The 17,175-nt window shown below is 36.4% G+C and overlaps 2 pseudogenes; both read right to left on the bottom strand.

The window, feature by feature from the left end:
• Window positions 1-244: 244 nt before the first annotated feature.
• On the bottom strand, window positions 245-3,521 carry LOC142524292 (scarecrow-like protein 14; annotated as a pseudogene).
• Window positions 3,522-4,886: 1,365 nt separating this feature from the next.
• On the bottom strand, window positions 4,887-10,940 carry LOC142524233 (telomere repeat-binding protein 4-like; annotated as a pseudogene).
• Between the last annotated feature and the right edge of the window lie 6,235 nt (window positions 10,941-17,175).

Below are 17,175 nucleotides of genomic sequence, written 5' to 3'. Positions count from 1 at the left end.
TCTCTTGATCGAACAAACACCTATTCATTGCATTCCATAGATGATATACGACTGCTGCTGTGGCAATGCAACGCATCTTCGACAACGAAGATTTACCACGATTATCGTCTCGAAAAGCTTTCAGCAGGGTGGGTTCGTTGCGTGCCCATAAGTTTGATCATTCCTTAAACCTCCCATGAGCAAACATTGAATCTAATGATTGTTTAAAATTACGTTTTACTTCATCCTAACAGATAGAGATACATAGAAACAAATCCCACCAAATGCATAATATTTCCACACATCAAATAAACAAATTCCATGTCCTTATAAGAACTGAATAGACATTTCTTGAAATGTTATTCGATAAAATTAGTAAGTATTCATAGCTCTCTTTCGAAATAGTGTCACAACTAACCATTTGTTAAAGACCGAAAAGGACATATGGTACGATCGACGGCACTCGTTTTTGCTGGTCTCTGAATGTTGTTATGGAGGCAAAATTTATTCAATGTGTGGGCTTCCAAGAAGTAAGAGCATATACGATTCGTCCCTTCCAACCTTGCAACATCCAATGGCCATCTTCATCTATCACGAAATCTTTATTGTAGAACGATTCAACCCTATCTTTCACCATTTTCTTGATTTCCTTGTCCAAAGGAACCTGCTCGAACCCAGCCCTCATGCATCGAGCCTGCCATTGCTTGTACGTCTCTGGTCTCTCGATCCTCTCAGCTGCTTCGCATGCAATAACATTCATTGCCTCCCGGCCAAAAACGATTTTCTCAAGCAGCATTCTCTCGTGACATTCTCGGGGGATATTCGAATCAAGCATATCGAAAAAAGAAGAATAATGAAACAGCGCCTCGCGGAATCTTGTGATGAAAAATGGGGCATTGAAAGCACCATTCATGATCCCCTGCACAAAAACAGTTGGGTTCATATTCCGGATAAGGTTTAGAACAGTATTTCTAGGACTGTTCACAATAACGGTTTCGTCCAGCAGATTCCTAAGCCTATAAAGAGTGTTCACCACAAGAGCCTCATCCTTCTTGATCTTAAGATCTTCGAGTTTGATCGTTTCCCATTTCTGGGCTATGGCATTGAACTCGAATGGAATGTTAAAAGTCCTAGCATAATTTTCCAAGCGCCTCCCAGTCTCTTCAACCCTTTCCGATGGTCGGAAACCTGGACATGGAAAATCAATACCAGTAATCCGAAGCTTCGGGGGTCCACCGGGTCTAGTAGAGAGGCGTTGCAGAAAGCAAGGCCACTGGAAACCATATAGAATACCAAAATCAATAATGTGGAGCTTCGTGACTTTCTCAGCCACATTCATGATCGTCTTATTTGCGAAGAAATTAGAAATCTTCCTAAACGGACAGGCAGCAAGGTATATATGGTATGCTTTCAAAATATCAGCAGCAGATGTCGGAATATTGAGAAGGGATTTATATATCTGAGTCCCTGACCCAGCCATACGTGCCTCTAGACCATCAGCGAAATAATGAGCAAGTCTCTGCATTCCATCGCCGGTTGGAGTGGCATGCTCTCGAATCTGTTTTAGAAACTCATTCGCTGTCCTACGATCATCAGCTGCAACGGCTTGTGCACAAAGGGTCAAAAGGGTTCTCATATCAACCACTTTCCTCTTACCCCCTGATTTCTTGCCCTGAATTTTCCCACCGTTGGATCCCTTAGATTGTCCATCCGAGGTATTTTTTTTAGATATTTCATCCAATGCTTTACGAAGATCAGATAGATTTTTCCCTTCACTGCAAAGTAGCACCTTGTCAAACATTTCCGAACTAACGGTTGATTACAGTATATACTGCTGATTGCTTGTTGCTCCTTTCCTCCTCCACTCCCATGTTGTCATTAAAAGAGTTCTTTTTCCCCCTTGACACATCAGCAGACTCTACGATATGCAAATTTTTTTCCACTTTGACAGCCCGACCACTAACCGCAACTTCTTTATGCTCCTTCTGAAATGGTTCATCATAATTCAAATCAACAATCAAATTACCCTCATCAGGAAGAAATTTACTCGCTTCTTCAAACCCTCTTTTAAATTGCCTAATCGACTGGCTATCAGTAAAAATATCAGGAATTCCAAGTGTACTAATAGGTGAATCCACCTGACTATCAATAACAGTGCCACTGCTACTTGATGAACTATAACAAGACTGAGAAAATGCCTGTGACACAGGATTAACGGTAACAGGATGTTTGTCAAAGCCATTTATGTTGGACTCGAAACACCAATCGGGACATAATATACTCATACTGCCATCGGCAGCACGAGAAAATCTACCCTCTTCCAAGCTATGTTTCTGTCTATCCTGATGTAAAGTTAACTCCTGTTGATACTCGGTAGAAGCAGGACACTGCTTGCCAAGAACGTCGTAAAATGATTTCTCTGCAGCTTGAAGAGCAGCAGATTCTTGAAACATGCAGGATTTCTCCTCCACATCCTCTTCCATTAGGATATGGTTGATGTACTTTAGGACCACATCACTAAAATCGCAATCCTCCTGAGAATCACATTCGGACAACTGGTCTTTCACATCAAAATTCGAAGAACAAGAAACCAGGACATTATCCGCATTCCAATCAAAACACCGACCACTAAGTCTCGAATCATTGATCAGATTTGGATCTGAAAACACCGGAACAGCTAGGTTATTCACTTTAATTGGATCCGAAAATATCGGAACAGCTTGGTTATTCAATTTAATTCCAGAAGTTGGCCCTCTATGTCCCCGATAATTCTGATCCATGGCATCTAGTTTGCAAAAGCTTCTCAAGGCAGAAAGTGTACCCAACAAAATAACCCTCGTACAAGAATCAAACTTTCTTCTCAACTTCAAGCCTAGCAACAAAACCCATATTTTTCCCAATATTACAAGCTTATAAAGATCAAAGCTCTAAGCAGATAAAGAAACCCCGAAACAAGCACAAAAAGATGCATAAAACAAGAAACTCATCAAAGAAAAAGAACCATAGGAGTTGGGACTCATGAAGATCAAATCTGGACAACAAACAAAGCCAAGACAAAAGCACAAAAAAACGTAACTGATTATTAAAACTCCTGAAAAACCAACATACATACTCAGAAATATCATCAACCACTAAACCTCAAAAATCCCATTCACCAAGAAAACAAAAAACCATACCTCAGATTCACTTTACACAAGTGTAGCCCAGCACACTTGAGTTGAAACCAATACTCGTGCTGAACGATCAATTAAGACCACAGAAAGACGTTAAAAAAAACCCTTCAAATAGAGCGAGATTAACAGACAGAATGTGTCAAAATGGGTGCGCGTACGGGCATCTAGCAATTTTATGCAAAAGAGCTATGATTGCTGGTAAAATTGAGAGGAGGTGACAAATCTTGGCCATTGTATATTCCATATCCAAAGGCTGTGGTGTGAACGCTTGGTCATGGCAGAGTCAACTACTGATTTTTACTTTATAGAATAACATTTCTTGATTTATGTTTGAGCCGATCATCTTGTAATAAATGGAAAGCTCAAAAAGACGAGATTTTTTCACTGTATAAAAGAAAAATACTCGATCCAACCCTTTTCCACGCATTTACTTTTTCTAATCAATGTTTTCCCATTCCACTTTCACAAACACAATACTAGTTGTTCGTTGTACACGTAACTATCTGGACAATCGATTTTTGGTGAACCCATCGTTTTCAAAATGTTTTTGGAGTTATTTTCGTATGTAATTATTTTGTGAATTATGATTAGACAGAATAATTATGGTATGTTGAGTGTATAAAATTTTGACACAAAATGAAACAATACATTGTCATTCTACAACCTGAAAAAGTCATAGTTGTTAAAAGAGTTTTGCATTAGATTTGTTAAAAGTTTCTTATATTACTTTCTTGGAACAAATCTAGAATGATTGATGGGGATAGGTGGTGTTGTAGCATATATTACTTTAATTCTTTGTTGTTTAATAATTCATAGCATTTAATCATATATGATAATATGTCGATTAAATATCATTTTTATTATTGTAAATTTGATTTATATACTATGAATGATATACTAGCAAATTTGCACACTATGTATAAAAAAATTGCATAAACCAGCGCATGTGTTTATTTCTTGGAACGGTATGAGTTACAATATCTGATAACCACAAATATCGGATAGAGATCAAATCAAATGAAACCCACCCCAGTCGCACAAAAGGAACACCTTTACCTACATAGATGGATTCAACGAAAACTGTTTTAAGATTATTTGACGAGTTAATTTTGTGAGATAGATCTGGATTAACTCAATTAATGAAAAAATAATTTTATGTTAAAAGTATTGTTTTTTATTGCAGATATGGACCGAGTCCACAAATATCACAAATATAGATATATGAGACGAGCTAATAAGAAACATTTTCATGGATTAAATGTGACCAACATATTTTTTTGTGAGCCTTTTTTTTTTTTGTACGGTTCCAAAACAATCATCTTTATATTATTTTGTTCTTGTGTTTGGTTCATTTGATTGGATTGGATCATTTTATATATATTCATTTGATGAGATTGGATTATTCTATATATTCATAGGCATTTTCCATTATTCAAAGAGTCAAGTCTCATTGAATCTAAGTGGAAGTTCTATCCTCTTTAACACCCGTTGATGACTTAAATAGAAGCATGTGAAAGGTAGACTGGAAGAAGTTAGGGGAAGAAGGAAAATTTCAATTTAAGGACAAACGAGAAGTTAATTTGGATCTTTACGGCAATGTCCCTGGCTAGAGGATTAATAGGTGTTTTAGGTGCAAAGTTGGAACGAAATTTGGTGTCTCATTTAACTCGATACTTTGTGGAAGTCGAAAAAATGTGAACACAATATGTGCAAAACATTCAAATTGTAGAGTGATTTATGTTAAATATATAAATATATTTGACCATTAATCCTTTTCACAAATTCCTGTCTATACAAAGTCAAGTCAGAGGTAACAAACAAATCCTTGATTGTGAAAACGCTACGCATAAACATCAAACATAAAATGACAATTTCTTTTTACAAATCCACGTGTTAAATATCATTTACTATTTTACACTGTCAACAAGCGTAAGTCGTCATCCTTCAAGCTCCTTCAGCTCCCACCTCAGCAACTATTATTTTTGGAGGCTCGACCAGCTGCTTTCCTTGTTTCGCCTGATTCTGCGACCAATACGAGTGAGCAGCAAGAACTCGATCCAACAGCTCCTGTGGCACAGGCTCCCCTCTTCTTTGTTGAGGGGATATGCTTCCAGTGTGGACTAGAGTCTTCCATTTATCCTGCATAACTAAAAACCATGACATACTTGCTCAAAAAAAGAGACCATGACATATGGATAGAATTCTGGGAATCGATGCCCGTTGAATGGGCAGTCTCATGAATTTTCTAAATATATTCTGGAACATAAAAGTTCCGCATCTAGAAAATTACACAACGTATTTTTGATAGTTTTACATCTGAAGGGACATACTATTCAACACCCGAAGAGTCCAACTTGAAGAAACAGCACGTGCTAGTCATTCTTAAGTCTTCACATGCAATAAAAGCAATCTTAAGACTTAGCAATATTATATGTATGCATGATAGCATGAGCGATTGTAGACATTAATTTTTCAACCAAGAAAGTACGACATTAATTTTTCAACCAACTAATGGTTTGATGCTACTTAAACAATAGATAGTGCATATTTCTCACCTTTAAGTCGACATATGTCCTATGATCTGCATTCTCGAAAGCACGCATTTTAATGTCACGCCACCTGTGGAAAATGGAATTTGAATCCAAATGAAGACCACTAACAACCCAAACATGTACTCGACATCAAAATGGTGTTCTATATTTATACCTCCCAGTCCCCAGTTTTTCAACGGCTTCAACCAGTGCTTCAACTTCTTGTACGGAGAATGGTCGTCTAGTTCTACGCTGTGAAAGTTCACTATGTTTGTGTTTTGGGTTAGTTGTGGCCGCTGGAAGTGCCTCCATATTCATCGGAGGTACACAAACCAAAGCCTTTGAGTCGGAACACTGTTACGTCCATTTGCACATCAGGAGGCATTATCGGGGATGAGATAATTTCATTATTAACAACTAAATTGTCCAGCTTATTAGCAAGAGAATGATCATCTGAGGCGTGTGTAATACAAGAATCAGTCCCCGGAGTAGCAGGTGGCCTGTGGAATATGTTACATGATTAAGGAGTCCACATAAAAATTCAAATATATCCTGCTGAAACAATTGCAACATCATCATTCCTTGACATCAAGAAATATATATGATGTGGGTAATTATTACGATCTAAAAGTATAAATTCTATAAGGTTGCATTTGAATTTGGAAAAAAAAATTGAGGGAAGTTTTCAAATGACTCCATATTGTAGAAATTTGAAATCTATTACATTAGTTCATAAACAAGTTAAAAAATGTAAAATGAGGGATTTCAAATCCATGGATGGCAAGAGTTTCCAATTGATTGTGATGGATTTTAAATCCTTTGACATGAAATCTTCCATCCAAATGCATCATAATAGCAATATAACCTACAACTTGCTATATTTTTCATCAAATTAATAAGCCAAATATGAGAGGTGAATACACGTGGCAAAAAAAATTGAAGCAAATTATCTGTTGAAAATTGACGCAAGCAAAAAAATCTAAAACGATAACCATACCTTCGTAATTGCTGGTTTGTATCACATGGAAATACAAGGGGGGGCTTCTCAGGATTTCTGGTTTCGAGGACGCGTGTATAATTCGGCTCCAAAGTAAAATCTAAGTTATTGAGATTGCAACTCTGAGAAATACAAGCCTGCTCCAAAGTTATATTGTTGTCTCTCACCTTCTTCCCCTGAAGAACAACCCCAATTCGTATTCCACCTCGAAGAATAGAAGTAACAGTCTCCATCACATTTCTCTGAGAAAACAACATAAAGATAACCAGATAACTTATAATTAGCTAATCAGATTTGCTACAAATGTTCCCGAAATCAGTTTAAGCTACAATTATTAGCACTGCCAAAACGGGCCAATGGGGCAGGCCGACCATAACCCGTCATTTTAGTGGGTGGAAAAATACCAACTCAACCCTCCTATTTTATGTGAATGGCGGGCCTAGCCGATATTGTATTGAATTTGGATGGACAGACCGGGATATTGCCAACCCAACCCACCTATTTTATGTAACGGGCCGGTCCGAGGGGCCTGACCCGTTTTAACAGCTCCAACAGTTATGTCCCATTATATATACCACAATTGTGTCCAAATTTTCTGTTTAGAAACTGGAAAAATGAGCTAACACCAAACCTTTAGTGAACCAATAGTCGCAGTTTCAGGGACCTCGATATGAAGTTCTGGCACGGTAAAGGATTTTATACTAAATCTCACTGAGAAAAAAAATAGCACATGTGAGAAATGATTCACGTACAAATACTGTGGATGAGTCTATATGGGAAGTGAATTTCGTGCAAGAAAAAATTGGTACCATAAGGATCCTTAGCTTTTTGATGACCTTTCATGTTAATAGATGCTCCACTTGCTGTAAGACATCAAGATGATTATTCAAATATAAACCAAATAATTTGACTTAAAATTACAAAATAATATAGACCTCCATGCAAGATCATAGATGAGCTACATTCATCTCCCCTTGCCCCCTTTATGGGGAAGATGCTATCACTGCTGCAATCCTGATTATAAGCAACCGCAAAGCTGTTATTTGACTTCTTCTTCTTCTTCTTAAAAGGTACCCGTTGACATATTTTTTGTGCATAAGCAACTTTCCTGTATCGGCAAAAGGTTCTCATTCTCTCTCCTGGAAACCAACATCATTTAGTGCAAGAAAGATAATCCATTGCATATGCATTGGATATTCAAGAATCAAACTATTTAAGTTTATAAAATTATGTAGAAGTACGAGCTCAACTTACTAGTACCATAAAGGTCATAATCCTTCACTTTTGGAGCAACTTTCCAGTATTTAGATTTCAGCATATTCCTTATTCTATGATGTTCAGTATATGAATGTGGCTGGAAGGACCTAAACTTGGTGCGAAAGTTATTGCACCTGAAAGAATTTTCGTCGTCATCTCTAATTCCTAAATTTACACTGTTACAGCGCTTTCTGAATAAAGCACCATGAATGGGATCCCTGTACAAGGACAAATGTACACTACTCTCTGAGTTAAATGATATGTCAGCATTCACAAATTCTCTGTTTGGATCCTTTACAGTGGATCTGTTAGGTGTATATAAGTCTGCAATTTTATTTGTGTCATTCTCTACCTTTTTTTCTGGTTTAACTCCTACTTTTTTATTAAATATTTCACTTGTAATGACACCATCAATATTCTTCTCCTCGGAAATAACTAATTTTACATCAGAATCAACTTTGTTTGGGGAATCAGAACTTTCAACAGAAGAGTGTTCCACCACAGAACCATTTTCATCTCGTGTTAGTCCCTCAAAGTTAGAAAAGAGACCACGCTCCTGAAGAGAAATTTCTGGAATAAAGGCACTCTCAGCCCAACTTCTATGGTCATAATTCTCTAATTTCAAAGCTTTATCATCTTTAGACTGTTCCTTTTGATTTCCATTTTTTCCAGTGCCAAAATGGGCTTTCCCTTCAGTAACATTACCGGAAATGGAGCCTTCACTCTCTTGTAATAACTGCCCAGCTATAGCGGCAAGTAGTTCAAAGGCATAAAATTTGTTGCCTTCCACCGACCTGTTACGCGGGCCTCTCTTCTATCAAGACAAACAAAGACAAGTGCACATTTAGAAAATTGTGAACTAAAAAAAATTTAATTCTCAAAAATATGATTACCCTTATTGATCTGGGAGCTCTAGGAATAGCAGGAGTTTGGTAGCCATTGAATCCGAACTCCAACCTCTTCTTTGGCGCCATATCTTAGCCAGCATGCCACTCTAAGATCATCAAATTCAGCAACACAGTGCTGTAACATCAACCATGATCTAAGTAACAATCAACTAGTTATCAATCAGCACCAAAAAAAAAAAATCATAGAAGGTTTTGAGAATAACTAAAAGCTACTTGAGGACTTGTGGTAAACCAAAAGATGAACAATCTCTCTCAATATGATTACTTCACAAATTGTTGAGTCCTAAATTATGATAAACAAAGGTAAGATATATTTTTGCCTCAGTACAAATAGAACTCTAAATATCTGAGCTTTCAACATCTATATTAAATTTAGTTGCACAAAACCCGATTCTAAGGCCTCAGATGTTCCAATAATTTCAAGGTTGAATGCAGTCTGCGAAAATAAAGAAAAATTAAAACTGAATCAAGAATCAAGATCCAAAAACTGCAGCTATTCCCATCATGAAAACAGCATCTCCGCAGTTCTTTTCGTGTTCACGAATGATCCATGTTAAGAATTATACAGGTATCTCCAAGTGTGCGCCAAGCAAACCTGCGCCTTATTTCTACTCCAACAGGACACCACACATTGGTGTAGTTTTATTTATTTCTTTTTTAATTATTTTAAAAATAACTTTAATTTGAAATATAGTTCAATATATATTTATTTTAGATTATTTCAACTAATGTTATTTAGAAAAAAATAATTTCATTACAATGTTATTTTTTAGAATATAATGATATTAATATTTATATAAAATTAAACTTATATGCTATAATATGATTTAAAAACACCTTGTTAAAAATAATATAATTAATAAATATATTACCAACTTGATAAGGAATATCCTTATAAACATTGTTCCTAGGGAAAAGTTTGAAATACATGGGTTAATGATTTTTCATTTAGTGCAGAAATACCTTTTTTATAAAATTGTTTGAGCTAGGGAGAGGTTTGTTAAAATTTGGTCTTGAACCCAAGACCTCGTCCAAACTCATGACCTTAATAGTTAATACTGGATAGGCTATAAGCCATCGGCAGTAATACCTGTGTAAAATTCAATACAAAGTTTTGAGCTAGAGACATTTTCACCACAATCATCTTCATCAAGAACACACAAGTTTTACATAAAAGAGCCGGAGAATGGAGATCGTAACCATCAATTATCACTATCATAATCAGAATTCCTGAGTGTTCCCTTGCGAAAGCAATATATTTATTACTTGATAAAAGAAAATTAAAAACCATAAGATGCGAGCGCAAAATTTTTGAACACCACATAAACTCCATGCAATGACAAGACAAAATGTTGGGGAGAAAAAACATTCAAAATCATCAGATCCGATAATTACTTTTGCAGCTTCATCAACTGACGCCAAAACCGCTTAGAAATATGAAATAAATGAAAGTTACACCGTTTACTGTCAGTTTCATAGATTTTCTTTAAAAATGTCAAAACCTACATATTCTAAATCCACTACATCGTTTTAACAAAATTTACCAATTTTCACATAAAAGCTTCTTTTTATATATATAAAGAAAGTCGAGCAAAAACTAACAATTAAGCAAATTTTGATGATATCTCCACAGGATCGACTCCAATTCCTCGACCTGATTACAATAAACAAAACGCCAGATTTAAATAATTCCTCTTGTAGATCAACTCAAATAATCTCAAACACACCATTGAGGGTCCCAATTCTAAACCGAATTCAGAAGAAACCAACAAAATTCAAATATGATCCGACACCATAAATCCAAATCAAGACATAGAGAAAAGAAATAAAGCATAAACCAAAAAAAAAAAATTTGATGCAGCTTCAACAGGATGAATAATTACCTCACGATTGATCCGATTCGCAAGCAGTTTCTACAAAGATTCAAGCGCTAATTTCAAGGTTACACCGCGAAATCATCCATCAAGATAAGAATTTTATTGGTAAATTAATTAATAATTAAAAAAAATGAAGGAGTATTAATTATATTTTATTTCATACAATATAATAAACCTCTGGGTTTGGGAGAAGCAACCAACAAAGATGAAAAACGGTTCTAAAACCCATTTCCGGGTAGTGTCTTTTGTAAATAGCAGCCATAGAACCGGACTACCCGGTATTAGGGGCAAAATTGTCCGGTAAAAGTTCTCCAATGTGGGGGAGATTTTGCCTCATTTATGGATTATATTACGGGTAGGAATTAGGCTACTTGAATTTTTGTCCCCGCGTTTACCCGATTCACTCCATCTTTTTTTGCATATTAAAATAATCCGTACCATTTGGCAAATTGATCCAAGTATATTACATGATATTATGTTATTGTTACTAGGTATACAACGTTGGGAAAAATGGTTTTTTTTGTCCTGAAGAGAGGGCGAAAAAAATTTGTAGAAACTAATGGCAATTGGTTTTTGGATTAATGTTACAAGGCTTACCTCCTGTAACCGGCCCTACTTAATCTCAGACAGGTTTGAATGTTCCCATACCCTACTTAATACGGCAAAAGCTAAGATGGATTGAACCGAGTTAAGCCTAAAAAATATGGATGAAATGATTTTCCCAATTTTTTGCTTAATAAGACCCAAAAAGATAAAAACACACGGAGAGGTGTTAGGATTCGTCGGGTGTGTGTCTCATGGTTAGGTTAGCAGCCAATGAAGTTATTCTCGATCACATACTATCTGTTGAACAAGTTAGATTGATTATAGGTTGTGAAAGATGTGCGAGCAGGCTCGACGAATATTTAACAAAACTAATGATTTTGTAAAGCTTGTAAACCAATGAAAAGTGTATGCAAAACTAATTGTGTAAAGCAGATAAATAAAACATGACATTTGTTTATGTGTTTGACGACAAGCCAGAGTCGGTTTACAACCAATCATCCAGACGACAAGCCTGATGATCTCCTTTAACTTCTACTATCAATTATCTCCCTAAGAGAGATTGAACTTGTTAGAAGGTTGAGGTATCTTGAGCACTAATAATCTTTGATGATCTAATAAAACATTAAAATGGTGCTATGGTGCTCAATGTTCAACCGGAATGAGCTAATTAGACTATATGTGTGAGCAATAAATAAATGTTACTCTGCTTGCGAAAATAGGCATACGTGGTGATATGAAAACTTTGTACATCCTTAAACGATGTTGGTAAACAATCCTTGTGTTCTCTAAAATCACTCTTGAATTCTTCCAGATTTTTTTTTATATATGAACTTCTTTCAATGATCACCTTTGATCTTCTTGAAATTTTATTCCATTGTGTGTGTGTGTGTGTGTGTGTGTGTGTGTGTGTGTGTGTGTGTGTATATCACCTTTTTTTTTTAAAAAAAAACATATTTGTCTTATTTGCAAGGGTTTTACATCTAAGTTTTATGAATATTGGGTTTTAAAATATCATTAATTTCTATTGAATGTTATGTTTGAAAAGAATTTTGGCTTAATTAAGTTGATTTTTCCTATAATTACAAAATTGTGCAACATTGTTACTTGTGCCCGAGTTTCTTTAACATGCATGCATATAAAAATTTATATAAAAATAACGGGTTTTTTGTATTCATATCTCATGTAATTAATGTATTCAACATTTACGTTTTTTGAATCCTATAATTTTTACATTTAATAAAAAAGATAATATCAAATAAATTAAACATAGGGAGAGTAAATGCAAAGAACCTAAAAATAACTTTCAAAGGAGAAACGCTTTTATAAAGTTGGATAGCAAGCTAATTTTTTAAATAAAATCCATTTTTCTGTAATTTTCACCCAAGAAATTGAAATTTATCCCTATCTGAACTAAATAACCTTTTTTCTTCGTGTTATCTCAATTTGGGGTATAAAGCTATCTTGCTAGCATAAAAATTATCAGACTTGCATTTGAAATTATCGATGTGAGTCGTACTCGATCGATTATATTTGGATTATTTGAATACAAATTATTTTATTCTAATACAAATTATTTGAACTTGAGTCGAACTCGATCGATTATGTGAGTCGAACTCGATCGATTATATTTCAAGCCGAATTTGAATACAAATTATTTTATTCTAATAAAATAATTTGTTATAATTTGGTAAAAATTTATATTTTATTACTATAATATAATTATATATTAAATAAATTTATTTTTACCTTTCGACGTTTTATTTTCAAGTAATAGTTCGAATAGGTTGAAAACATGCTCGAATATTTCAATAGAGCTATAAAATATTTAATTATTTAATAATCAAATTGACCGAAGCTTACAAACTCAAATATTAAACTTTCTTAATATTGAGTTCAATTCAGTTTGTTTACACATTATTTTTTATTTAGAGATACAAGTGAGTCAAATTATTCGTGAGTACGTAGCTCGTGAGCGACTCGGTTAAAACTTCACTCGAGCTTGATTTAATCAAGTTCAAGTCAAGTTTGAGTATCACGTCTCTTCACTAATTAATCAAATTCGAGTTTTAATTGTTTTTACTTGAAGATCTCACGCGCTACTCGAGTAATTATATATTGACTTATATTGATGCGATTATGTAATGGCAAACCGTTCAATCTTATTTTTCAAACTTGAGGTCGCGTTCGAGCTCTGTTATGCTACAAATTTTTAATTTTTTTAAAATATAAACACAAATAACTCTATATTTTCATAATCGTTTGCACATGTAATAAACCTCTAGTTGCCTATGTAAAACAATAATAAATTGTTATAAATTCTATATATATAACATATAAATATAAAAAGGGATAAAGAGTGAGTTGTTGGTCCCACGTTAGGAATTTGAGATAATAAAACCCGAAAATAAAGAATAAATTGGACACCGAGATTTACGTGGAAAACCCCTAAAAATTATTAGGGTAAAAACCACGGGCAAGATAAAAAGAATTCCACTATAATATTTTGTGGTGTACAACTCACTCACTGTGTTTCCAAAGAGAACACACACTCTCTTAATACAGGAGAACAAAACAACTCACAAATATTATAGAACTAAGCACTCAAATGCTTATAAGATGAGAGAAAACTCGAAGAAGGGATGATTTCAGAATGAATGGGGGAGCTCTATTTATAGAGCCTTTTGACCGTGTGAAAACGCGTTTTATACGCGCTTCCGTCTTCTGAATTATTCAATCAAACAGCCCACGTTTCTTTTGCCAATTCAATTCAATAGAGTATGCCACTTTGGCCCTACCACATATTGCCGACATTTCTCCCACTTGGAGATTTGATTGAGAATCAAACGCATCTCCACACATTCTTTCAATCTTGTCATTCCCTGCTGCTTACGTTTTCGCTAGGCCACTTGAGGATCTACACCACTCAAACTTATCAGTGTTCACTGGCTTGGTCAGAAAATCAGCTATGTTATCCTTCGTATGGATCTTCTGCATATCCACACTTCCTTCTTCTACTACTTCTCGCACAAAATGAAATTGTACTATAATGTGTTTCGTCCTGGAATGAAAGGCTGGATTCCTTGCGATGTGCAAGGCATTCTGACTATCACAAAACAAAGAAACATTTTCTTGTTTGTGCCCGATCTTCTCCAATAACCTTTGATCCATGTTGCCTCCTTGCAACCTTGAGTAGCTGCTATGTATTCTGCCTCTGTTGTAGATAACGCCACAACTGTCTGCAGTTTTGAAACCCAGCTTATTGCTCCTCCTGCAAGTGTAAACACATAACCAGTAGTAGATTTCCTCTTATCAGGATCACCTGCATAATCTGAATCGACATATCCCCTGAGTGTAAAATCTGATCCTCCATAACATAATGCAGCATTCGAGGTACCCTTAATGTATTTAAGGATCCTCTTAACAGTGCTCCAATGCTCTCGTCCAGGATTCGCCATATACCGACTTACTGCTCCCACTGCTTGAGCAATGTCCGGTCTTGTACATATCATGGCGAACATCAAACTTCCCACTGCTGATGCATATGGTACTCGAGACATCTCCATCCTCTCTGCTTCACTGCTAGGACACATCTTGGAGGATAACTTGAAGTTAACAGGAAGAGGGGTCTAAATTGGCTTACTATCTTGCATGTTGAAGCGTTGCAAGATTTTCTTCAAATAATTTTTTTAGGAAAGCCAAATCTTTCTGTTACTTCTATCTCGGTGAACTTGCATCCCTAGAATCTTGTTTGCTGGTCCCAAGTCCTTCATATCAAATTCCCTAGCCAACTGTGCCTTCAATCCTTGGACCTGATCTTTGTTGGGGCCTGCTACCAACATGTCGTCCACATACAACAGCAAAATGATATAATCATCACCAGACCTCTTGAAATACGTACAAGAGTCTGCACTCAATCTGTTGTATCCAAGGCTCATGATATAGGAATCAAATCTCTTGTACCAACACCTCGGCGCCTGTTTGAGACCGTACAAAGATTTCTTCAACCTGCAAACCAAGTTCTCTTTGCCTTTTTCCGTAAAACCTTCTGGCTGGAGCATATAGATTTCTTCTTCAAGAACTCCATGAAGAAACGCCGTTTTCACATCTAGCTGTTCTAGATATAGGTCAAACACCGCACACAATGCCAACACCACTCTGACTGTTGTAAGCCGAACCACATGGAAAAATATCTCATTGAAGTCAATGCCTTCTTTCTGAGCATACCCTTTTACCACCAATCTAACATGATACCGCTCCACTTGGTTATTGCCATCTCGCTTGATCTTATAGACCCATCTGTTACCGATGGCTTTCCTCCCTCGTGGTAGTGTAACAAGATCCCAAGTTTTATTCCTGTCTAATGCCTCCAATTCTTCTTGCATTGCTATCATCCACAAAGATACATCCGAGCTTTGAGTAGCCTCGTGGAAACTCGATGGCTCACCATCCTCTGATAATAGACAATATGCAATGTTGCTTTCAGTGACATAATCTGAAAGCCAACCTGGTGGTCTTCTGTCTCGAGTTGAATGCCTCACATTAGAAACCTCAGACTCTAACATGTTCTTGTTCTTCGTGCTCTGGTACTGCTTCACAAGAAACTTGACCTTCGTCCGTCTTATTTTCCACCTGAAAAATAGTAGTTTCTGAATTCGGTGTGCATTTGTCTCCCTTTACTTTATCTTCCTCGAAGATAACATCCCTGCTGATGACAAGCTTGTGAACAGTAGGATCCCACAAGCGAAACCCCTTTACTTCATCAGCATAACCCAAGAAGATACATTTTCTGGATTTCGAATCCAACTTTGATCTTTCTTGTTCATTGTACAGAACGTACACCGGACTTCCAAATGTATGCAAATGAGAATAATCTGTCGGCTTCCCGGTCCACATCTCCATCGGAGTCTTCAGATCAATCGCCACTGAAAGAGAACGATTGATAATATAACATGCGGTTTTGACTGGTTCTGTCCAAAATGACTTTTCTAGACCTGCAGTCCTCAAAATAGCTCTTGTTTTGTCCAACAAGGTCCTGTTCATCCGCTCCGCCACTCCATTCTGTTGAGGTGTGTAAGCCGCCGTGAACTGTCTCTTGATGCCCTCATGTTGACAAAATGCATCAAACTCGTCACTGGTATATTCTCCTCCATTGTCAGTCCTCAGACACTTGATTTTCTTTTCAAAATCAAGTTCAACCCGCGCTTTGAAATCTTTGAAGACTTGAAAAACATCTGATTTCATCTTGATTGGATACACCCAACATCTCCTAGAGAAATCATCAATGAACGAGACAAAGTGTCTCGCTCCTCCTAGGGATACAACCGGTGCTTGCCAAACATCCGAATGAATCAGCTCCAATATGCTTTTGCTCCTGGCAGTAGAAGTGCCAAACTTTAATCTGTGTTGTTTACTGGTAACACAGTGTTCACAAAAGGGTAGTGACACTTTTGTAAGTCCCGGCAGCAGCTTCCGTTCTGAGAGAATTTTCAACCCTCGTTCTGACATATGCCCGAGCTTTCTATGCCATAACACTGTTAATTCTTCTCCTGAAACAATTGATGCAACAGTTAGTTCTGCCTCTTTGTGTGTTTTCCCCAAAAGTACATACAAATTTGCAGCAACCTTTTCCGCCTTCATAACCACAAGCGCTCCCTTCACAATTTTCATGATCCTGTTCTCGATCCGAGTTTTGCACCCGATATCATCCAATTGCCCCAAGGACAAAAGATTTTTTGTCAGTCCTTTCACATGTCGTACCTCCTGAATGGTGCGAATGATGCCATCAAACATTTTAATTTTGATAGTACCGACCCCAGCGATTTCCAAGGCATGATCATTTCCCATGAATACAGATCCTCCTGAGACTGGTTCATAATGATCAAACCATTCTCTCCGAGACGTCATGTG

Source organism: Primulina tabacum, chromosome 14 (genome assembly GCF_025594145.1).
Source record: "Primulina tabacum isolate GXHZ01 chromosome 14, ASM2559414v2, whole genome shotgun sequence".
NCBI lineage: Eukaryota > Viridiplantae > Streptophyta > Magnoliopsida > Lamiales > Gesneriaceae > Primulina > Primulina tabacum.
Note: the sequence above shows the minus strand (reverse complement) of the source record. Positions and strands in the feature narration are given on the sequence as shown.